The 8,659-nt window shown below is 42.3% G+C and overlaps 1 long non-coding RNA gene across 1 annotated transcript in view; it reads right to left on the bottom strand.

Moving 5' to 3' along the window:
- Window positions 1-7,080, bottom strand: part of LOC116693835 (uncharacterized) — a 12,114-nt gene extending 5,034 nt beyond the window's left edge. The window contains exons 1-2 of the long non-coding RNA XR_004333016.1: window positions 7,032-7,080; window positions 6,951-6,978 (exon numbers count right to left, since the gene is read on the bottom strand). This is a non-coding gene — a long non-coding RNA (uncharacterized LOC116693835). The remainder of the gene's footprint in view (window positions 1-6,950; window positions 6,979-7,031) is intronic.
- Window positions 7,081-8,659: the final 1,579 nt, after the last annotated feature.

Raw genomic sequence — 8,659 nt, 5'->3', positions numbered from 1 at the left:
TACCATAGCGTACAAAATCATCGAAACTTGAAAAAAGGCGCAAAATTGGGTTATCAAGATCCCGACATCAATCGACAGTTGAACACTTATATTTTTTTTTTTTCCAGCCACAAAGCGACTGTACCTCTCGTAAGAGCTTATTCTTAATATTTGATGTTCTATATGAATAAAAAAAAATAAAACAAATCTTGATCTCATAAAAACCCATCTTCTCAGATCAATCACACAGCAGAAAGTAAACAATCATTTCATTTGAGCTTCTCTCTCCTCCTCCTTGTCCGGAGCCACATCCGTTAATGTGGGCACATTCTAGATTAAAGATAATTCCAACAAGAAAAAATGCTTCATGTGAGTGGGTGCAGGTGCCCAGTTCATCTTTCAGCTCTTCACGTGATCCAGAGGGAGAGCGGCCTCGGGAGACCAGCTGTATATCCACCCTGACATTGACTCAACTTCCAATCAACTGTACGCAGAAAATTGATTTAAAGGAAGCTTAATAGATATTCGCTTCTTACTCAATCTCAGCTCTCCGGCTATCAATCAGTAAAACCATACGAAGCGGGTGGTGGGTGTGGGTGTGGGGGGTGTGGTGGGTAGGGTAGTGGGTGGGTCTATTCTGGTTTTCGTAGGCTAACACCTGTCATGTAAAACCCTACGAAGGCTTTCTGAACAGGAGTAAATACCTCTGACTCCTTGATCACTGAGCGTTTGTTAATGATGAAGTGAGGAAAAGATTTCTGTTGACGGCAGGCTTTTCGTGACAATGTAGGAAGAGAAAAAAAAAAAAGGAAAAAAAGACAAACCTTCAACCAAGTCCTTTGAGCAGCCTCTGATCACTGTCACCACATAGACTGTAATTTGGTGCAACAGCGCCATCTGCTGATTGATTAAAAACACCTTCACAGCGTGAAGCGATGAGACTAACCGATAATTGCGGTGATTTGTGGATTTTTGAACTCTGGCTTTAACAAACCGTTAGGAATAAAAAACTGAAAATACTATGTATAATGTGAAAATTGTCACTTGTATTTTGAATCCACAGAGAATTTTCCCCAACCTGCAGCTCTGTGGAGTTCTTTTGGCTCCTAGCTGTTACAAGCTAAAAACAACTGTTACGTCCTATTCTACGGAACAGAGATGCGACATAACGTGTGTACACCCACCCCCCAGAGTTGAGGTCCCAAACATAACAACCAAAAATAACTTTTAACCCTTGTGTTGTCTTCCTGTCAAAATTGAATCAAACCCCTTTTTATCACGTTTTTAACTTTTCTTACGTTTTTGTCCATTTTTCAAACATTTGATGTTTTTTTTTCAATGTTTGTTCCTACATAACATGAACAATTATTATTGTATTTGCAGTTATTTTGGGGATTATGGTAAATAACTCATTTATAGAAAACTCATACCCAACGTTTGATTTAGAGAAAGCGAAATTAGGAATTATTTAGACTAAAACTAAAGGAAGGATGGTATGATGATCAACAAGACTGGAACAATAATGAGTAGAGATTTTGTACTGCAAAGAGCGTTGTGTGGAATCATCATTATTTTGGGTGGTTAAAAAGAACATTGATATAGGACAACGTGTCCATTTGCCCAGGACAACATGAGGGTAAAGGCAATCTAAACTTTCCAAACCAAAAAAAATGCAAAAGAAAAGAACAGCTCTAACCAAGCTTCTACAAGAAAAACAGAGAAAAAAGGATACAAACCAAAAAAGGACTTCTCACTCCTCACCACACTGTACTAGCAGCACACAAACCAGGCTGAACCATTACTTCATTACACATCTAAATCACATCACACAGTTACACAGGGCACTGTTGTGGATTGGCCAGAGTGAAGAAGAGAGCAGCGAGAGAGAAGAGAACGAAATTATTGTACCATGGGGCTTTAAAGCCCTTGTGATATGTCTTCCCTTCATACAACCATGAAAAAAACACTTTTTTGGTCACTTTTTTCAAAGTGATACTGTTTTTACAGCAAGTTTTTACTTTATTACTTTTTTGTGTTGTGGGTGCTTTTTTAAATGTTTTTAGCAAGTTCTTTGATATTTTTTGTTAACATTTTCAGCGCTAATTTCGACTGCCATTTTTGTGCCAAAAAAACCAGACTGAAAATGGGTCAAATTTGAGCCAAGGACATATGAGGGTTAAAGGCTCCCGTCCTCCTGGCAACCATCAGAGCACAGCAATCACATCGCTGGACCAAACACAAACTCTGAAAACCAATCACAATTGTCTTGGGTGGTGCTTAGCCCAGATGTAGCACGTTGCTCTGCTAACTGCTAACCAAACACAACTTTTAAGCTGACCAATATGTCAGATTTATGTTATACCAGCAATTAGCTTCTGTATACCCCCAGTGGCCAAAACTTACAATTTTGCAGTTCAACATTTTCATCTGCAATTCTTTTTCTTTTTTAATAATTAATTATTTGTTTACCTCCGCAAAAAAGGTCATTTTTCGTCTCGGTTTGTTGTCAGTCAGAAGTTTTCCAGAAAAAAAATCTACCAACTGCTTTTCATAAACTGTGGTAAGGGTGTAGCATGGTCAGGAAGAACCCAGTGTGGAGCGGAACGAATCCCACGGGCGATACACAAATTATTTTTCACTTTTGTCAATATGCAAGATAAAGCATTGTGCTGCATTCATTTGGTGTTGGAATATCTGGAAAAATGAGTTCCGACTGGGAAAATTCACACTAGCATCATCATTAAGATAAGGCATAGCTCCGAGGCCTGTGAGTTGACTTGTATATTTGGATCCAACCAAGTACTATCTTCCTTTTTATACTGCTAGTAGAGTGGAGAGCAAATAGGCTTCTTCAATATTTTGGATTTGTAATATGAATTTTTCTGTCTTAGAAGGGGAACTCGTCAATTTTACACCTCAACATCAGTTGACTATCATGGTTAGTTCTCAGCGGTAAAGAGACGTATAACAAAAGTAAAAAGAAGAAAAAGAAAGAACGTGACTTAACATAGTTATAGAACAACGTGTCAATTTCTCATCACCCGTCCACCATGTTGTTTAAATAGCAAATGCCTGGGCACCCATCGTTGTGCCATGGGTGCTGGTCTAACAAGAGGTGCGTTCAGGTCCATTCTGGGCATTTCTTGAGGCAGTAGTGATCTTGTGCAAATACTATTGTGTTATTATCCCGTGGCCTGTTTACAGCCCGGGGACTTCCTGCGATCTACAAACCTCGAGCGATCCCCGTAGCAGTAAGGTGCCGTGCCTCACCAGCAGCCAGCAGGGGAGGTGGACCACCTGTTCTTTCACCTGCACGAGGAACGGCGTACGGCCGGGGGATCCGTTTCCTTCCTGAGACCAGCCCCGTCGTTCAGAGCTTAAGAGGTACAGCAGGAGACGAGGGACTAAGATCTTGAAGAACTGATTACTGAGCTAGAATAAACGTCATATAGGTAATCACTCACAATCAACTGCAGAACATCTGGTTCTGTTTACTGGTTCTGATGCTGCGCAATATTATAACCACAAAAGAAAATGTAGAGCAAACAAAAATTGGAACTCCTGAATGTTTTTGCACAAACTATACACTATTTGCACATTCTGGACTCAACCCAGTGCACCTCTTTTGTTTCTATGCAACAGTTATTAGTTTGTGTATGGTATATTTCGTTTTTTTGTATTATATGTTGATTTCATATAATGTTTAATATGTGTGTTATGGATGCCAACTATTCCCCAACAGGGCAAATTCCACATAAGTGTGACTTACGTGGCAATAACCCTTTGTGTGTGTGTGTGTGTGTGGGTGTGTGTGGTGTGTGTGTGTGTGTGTGGTGTTGTCTGGTGTTGTGATGTGTGTGTCTGTGTCTTGTCTGTGTCTGTGTGTGGTGTGTGTGTGTGTGTGTGTGTGTGTGTGGATCACATGTCTCCCAACCTTTTCACTTTTCTCACTGTTTGTCTCTGTAGAGTCATGGAGCGTTCCCAGAGGAGGACGAGCTGAATGACCGAGATGTTGGAGCTCTGGGGCACCCCACCAGATCTCGGGTACGATGGATGTTGACGGGTCTCCAATGTATCCCTTTTCCACTGAATCATCAATATCAAAGTCACTGGATGGACAGGGTCCCCTCAGTAATGGCAATGGCCCCCGCCAGGCTAAGCCACTGGGGGGAAAATGTTTTTTAAGACGTTTTTTTTAAACTAGTTACGTGGGCGGCTCTTTGCGAAAACTACACATATCCTATTTTCAGATCCCACATGGCTGTTAGCGCTAACTTAATGTACCCTCCGAGATGTCGAGTCAACTAAATCACAATGGGGGGGGATACACCACTCAACTCAACTCAGACCGCACCCAGGAGAGAGTAAAGGAGAGCGACGGAGGGTACTGTAAAGTTGAGCCATGTGCGATAACCCAATCATATTTTGCATTTATTCAAATCTCCAGTTACTTCTAGCACTGCTTAATGTAGATTCATGAATCTGTCTTTTTTTTTTTGTTTTTTTATTTCTCAATTTTGTGATTGTGTTTATCACAGAAAGCCTTGTGTCCCTTTAAGAAATATAAAAAGACCACCCAACTCCCCAGAAGCAAGATAAGAAAACCGGATCAGGGGCTCAAACCATGCACGGAAAAAAGACTACTTGCTACTTGGGTGGTTAAATACCAACAGAGATCGTGAAAAAATAAGAATAGACGTATCGGAGATTTACACTTTGGAACATTCTGGTTTTAACAAGGTCTTATTCTCGTACAGATTGGTTGTGGATGTTAATGATTCCTAAAATAAAACTCCTGAAACACGTGTTATATATTGAAAATATGCAAGACAGTTTTTGCTTACAGGGGAAAAGTTATTTCCTTTACATGAATAAAGACATTTGCAAAAGTTGCAAACATTTACTAGAATAAGCCGGAAATGACGTGGTTTGACACAAAATATTATGGGTGCCCACCCCCCACCACGATGTTGAAAACAAAGCCTACGCCGTTGTTCTACGCTAATGCTATCACCTGTGATGGCCTCTGACGGGCCCGTCCAAAAAAACAAGCAAGCGCGTGGTTAAGAGGTACGGAGGCCACTTTAGGGGTGTCCTAGAATCGTTGGGAAACATATTTTACAGGTAAGAAGAACAATCTACATGTTTTCAGCCCTCAACGGTGTTATAATACATATTTGGGGGTTGGTTGTCTTTCGTAGTACTAGCTCTAAATAACATAATAAACACCATAGACACATATCCCCTGCATCCCCTCGAAATGATGAAACAATCATCGTCCGTGGCCGGTGTAGACCTGGATTTCTTACATAAGTTGCGTATCTCTTCAGTCAGACCGGGGCCTAATGTGTTGTTACATCCTTAACATTCAGATCGGTCCGCAATAGCCTGTTGGGTCGTTTAGTCTCCGTTTGATAAGAGCCGTATTCCCTTTCTGTATTAGAACGCTTCACCTCCTCATTACCTTCCCACATAAGCTGTGCTCTTGGGGTTAAACACATGGCGCATGCGTCTTCTCCATCTCTGCATCAGTAACCTGTGATCGATACCGTGGTCTAGTAGTAAGAACCGTGAACGTGCACTTATCCCTGCTAGCTCCACCGGCTGGACTGTCTCCACCTGTTGACTAGCTCCACCTGTTCATCCTGGCTATCTACTGGCTGACGTAGTCCACCTGTTCATCCTGCTATCTCACCTGGCTGTACGTAGCTCCACCTGTCTCTGGCTACTCCACCTGGCTGACGTAGCTCCACCCTGTTCTCTGGCTATCTCCACCTGCTGGACGAGCTCCACCTGTGTCATCCTGGCTATCCTCCACCTGGCTGGACTATCTCCAACCTTGTTCATCCTGGCTCGCAAACCGTGGAACCGTTAAGCCGCGATGAGGCATTCGCACTAATTCAAGTTGCCTTTTTTTTCACTTATCCTGGATATCTTTTCTACTTTCGTGCACAGGCCCCTGTGTGACGCGTACGTCTGAAAAGAACTGAACGCCTCCCTTGCAAATACTCTATTAGTCTTGTTTTCCCGTAAAACCTCCTTTGTAACGTCTGCTGACAATGACTGAAAAAAGCAAATCTAATATTTTCATTGCGTGACTAAAATGCAAAGAAGAATAAAGGTGAAGTGTTTTGGTACCGCCGGCCGGGCTTTGATTAACGTGTTTGCCGGCAGCGGGGATGGAACATCCTGACTGCTCAGACAGACCGATGTACTTCTCTAAGAGGCAAGGAGCGGCGGATGGAGAGATTGACGCTGCGGGGAGCTGCTTCCATTAGCAGGGCCTCCTAAAAGCCCACGCTTCACTGGGGATACAATAAAAAAGTCCCAACTTGACTGTGACTGAAGGTTCCCCACAGACAGTTTATGTAGTTATTTATATATTTTTTAAAAACCTGAAGAGTTCTTAAGCGCAGCAATTTGCTGTGGTCGGACCTGCAGGCCCGATCTTTTTGTGAAACTCTGAGTGACAAAATATTTGGCCGCAGTTCTTCTGTGAAATGGCATTCCTTTAATCACCTGCCCAACAATTTTGGCTTTGTACAGAGTTAAGTAATCCATTTTTTTTTTTTTTTATCCGAACCAGGGCTTTTGAGTCAGCAGGCGGCAGAAGAAACAAGACATTGAGTTCATGACATGAAGCCTGACCTGATATGCACCGTTTCATTCTATATAAACATCCAAATATTCCAGATACGTACAAGACAAGGTCTCTTAAATTCTTAAAGTCTATAAAGTCCTGAAAATCAGAGGAACAAGAGGCTGCAGAACTCTATTTCTCTTCAGTATCAAATACACGTGATATTTTTTTTTCATAAAATGCCCAACTTTAAAAAGAAAATTCTGACTTTTTTTCAAAGTGCTCATATTATGCTTTTTGGCTTTTCTCACCTTTCCTTTATTGTGTTAAATAATCTTTTTGGTCCACGTTATAGGTTTCCGAAGTGAAAAAGCCCAAAGTCAACCCTAACTCTTACCTCAGGTACTGTCAGGGCACGCCTCATACTCTGCTTCTACTGGCTAGTAGTCCTTACCTAGGTACATGTCAGGACCCTCATACTCTGCTTCTGACTGGCTAGGAGTCCTTACCTAGGTACTGTCAGGACCTCAACTCTGCTTCTGACTGGCTAGTAGCCCTTACCTAGTACTGTCGGACCTCATACTCGCTTCTGACTGGCTAGTAGTCCTTACCTAGTACTGTCAGGGCCCTCATAACTCTGCTTCTGACTGGCTAGTAGTCCTACCTAGGTACTGTCAGGACCCTCATACTCTGCCTCCTGACTGGCTAGTAGTCCTTACCTAGGTACGTAGCGACCCTCAACTCTGCTTCTCCATCCATCCACTTCATCCGCTTATCCGGTATCGGGTCGCGGGGCAGCAGCTCCAGTAGGGGACCCCAAACTTCCCTTTCCCGAGCGCCACACAACCAGCTCCGACTGGGGATCCCAGGCGTTCCCAGGCCAGGGGTGTTGGATATATAATCTCTCACCTAGTCTGGTCTCCCGAGGTCTCCTCCAGTTGGACGTGCCTGGAACACCTCCCTAGGGAGGCGCCCAGGCGCATCCTTACCAGATGCCCGAAACTACTCCACTGGTCCTTTGACGTGAAGGAGCAGCGGCTCTACTCCGAGCTCCTCTCGGTGACTGTGGCTTCACCCCATCTCTAAGGGAGACTCCAGCCACCTCCTGAGGAAACCCATTTCGGCGCTTGTACCCTCTCTGCTTCGACTGGCTATAATCTTATCAGATTTAATCTTGAGATAGTTCTTTGGAATCCGCTGCTCTGCTTTAGGGTTAAAGCCTTCTTGTTAACGCTTTCAGATCCGGTGATTTTCTTTTCCATTTCAGCTCTGCAGGTACAGTTTGTTTAAAGGCCTGTGTGCCTATACTTCCTGATTTGTGTGTTCTGATTCTGGTTTCTCTGTTTCTGTTGTTAGAAGCTGAAGCAGTGGAGTGCGCACAGGTATGAAACTCAACCTAAAGCATGAAATTCAGAATAACTCAAGTGTTTTACATCAACTTGGATGTATTAAATGCATTCAGTGCTGTGTAAAAAAAGCTTTTGAAAGGTGCATCTTTGCAGATCCCGTGATATCATCACCGGTCTTATGTTAGTTGTCATTGAACCAGCCTCCTAGATGTTTATTCCTGATAAGAATAAAATAATATTATAGAGAATAATTGGTGAAATTTGACTTGACAAAACAGAAGGGGTGAAAAAAAAATGGATTGTTAAATGCATTGCGATTCTCTCTAGACATTTTGATGCTCGATTCTGATAATTAATAATCGATAATTAAAAGATATACATTATTTTTTTGCGACATGCCTGCGTGGTGAAATCACCACATTCTTTTGTCTCCAACAGTACAAATCAGAAAAAGAGTGACTGAAAGAGTGACAGGATAATGGACAACAACTAGAGTTTAGGCAAGAGTGCGACAAAAAAATGTATAATACACATGACTAATAAGACATACATAATATATTAGGCAAAACACATAGAGGCTGTTGATCTACTTTATCACATAACATGTGACCACCCATATTTCAGTAGTAAGACCAGTTCTCCACCTTAAACTGACTCAGCCTCTGACACGGAGGTCACTGAGAGAAGAGATACTCAGCTGTTTAAGCTTAAGCGGGAAGACTCACAATAAAAACCTCAGAAGACAAAACAT

The sequence above is a fragment of the Etheostoma spectabile genome, chromosome 8, assembly GCF_008692095.1.
Source record: "Etheostoma spectabile isolate EspeVRDwgs_2016 chromosome 8, UIUC_Espe_1.0, whole genome shotgun sequence".
Lineage (NCBI taxonomy): Eukaryota > Metazoa > Chordata > Actinopteri > Perciformes > Percidae > Etheostoma > Etheostoma spectabile.
Note: the sequence above shows the minus strand (reverse complement) of the source record. Positions and strands in the feature narration are given on the sequence as shown.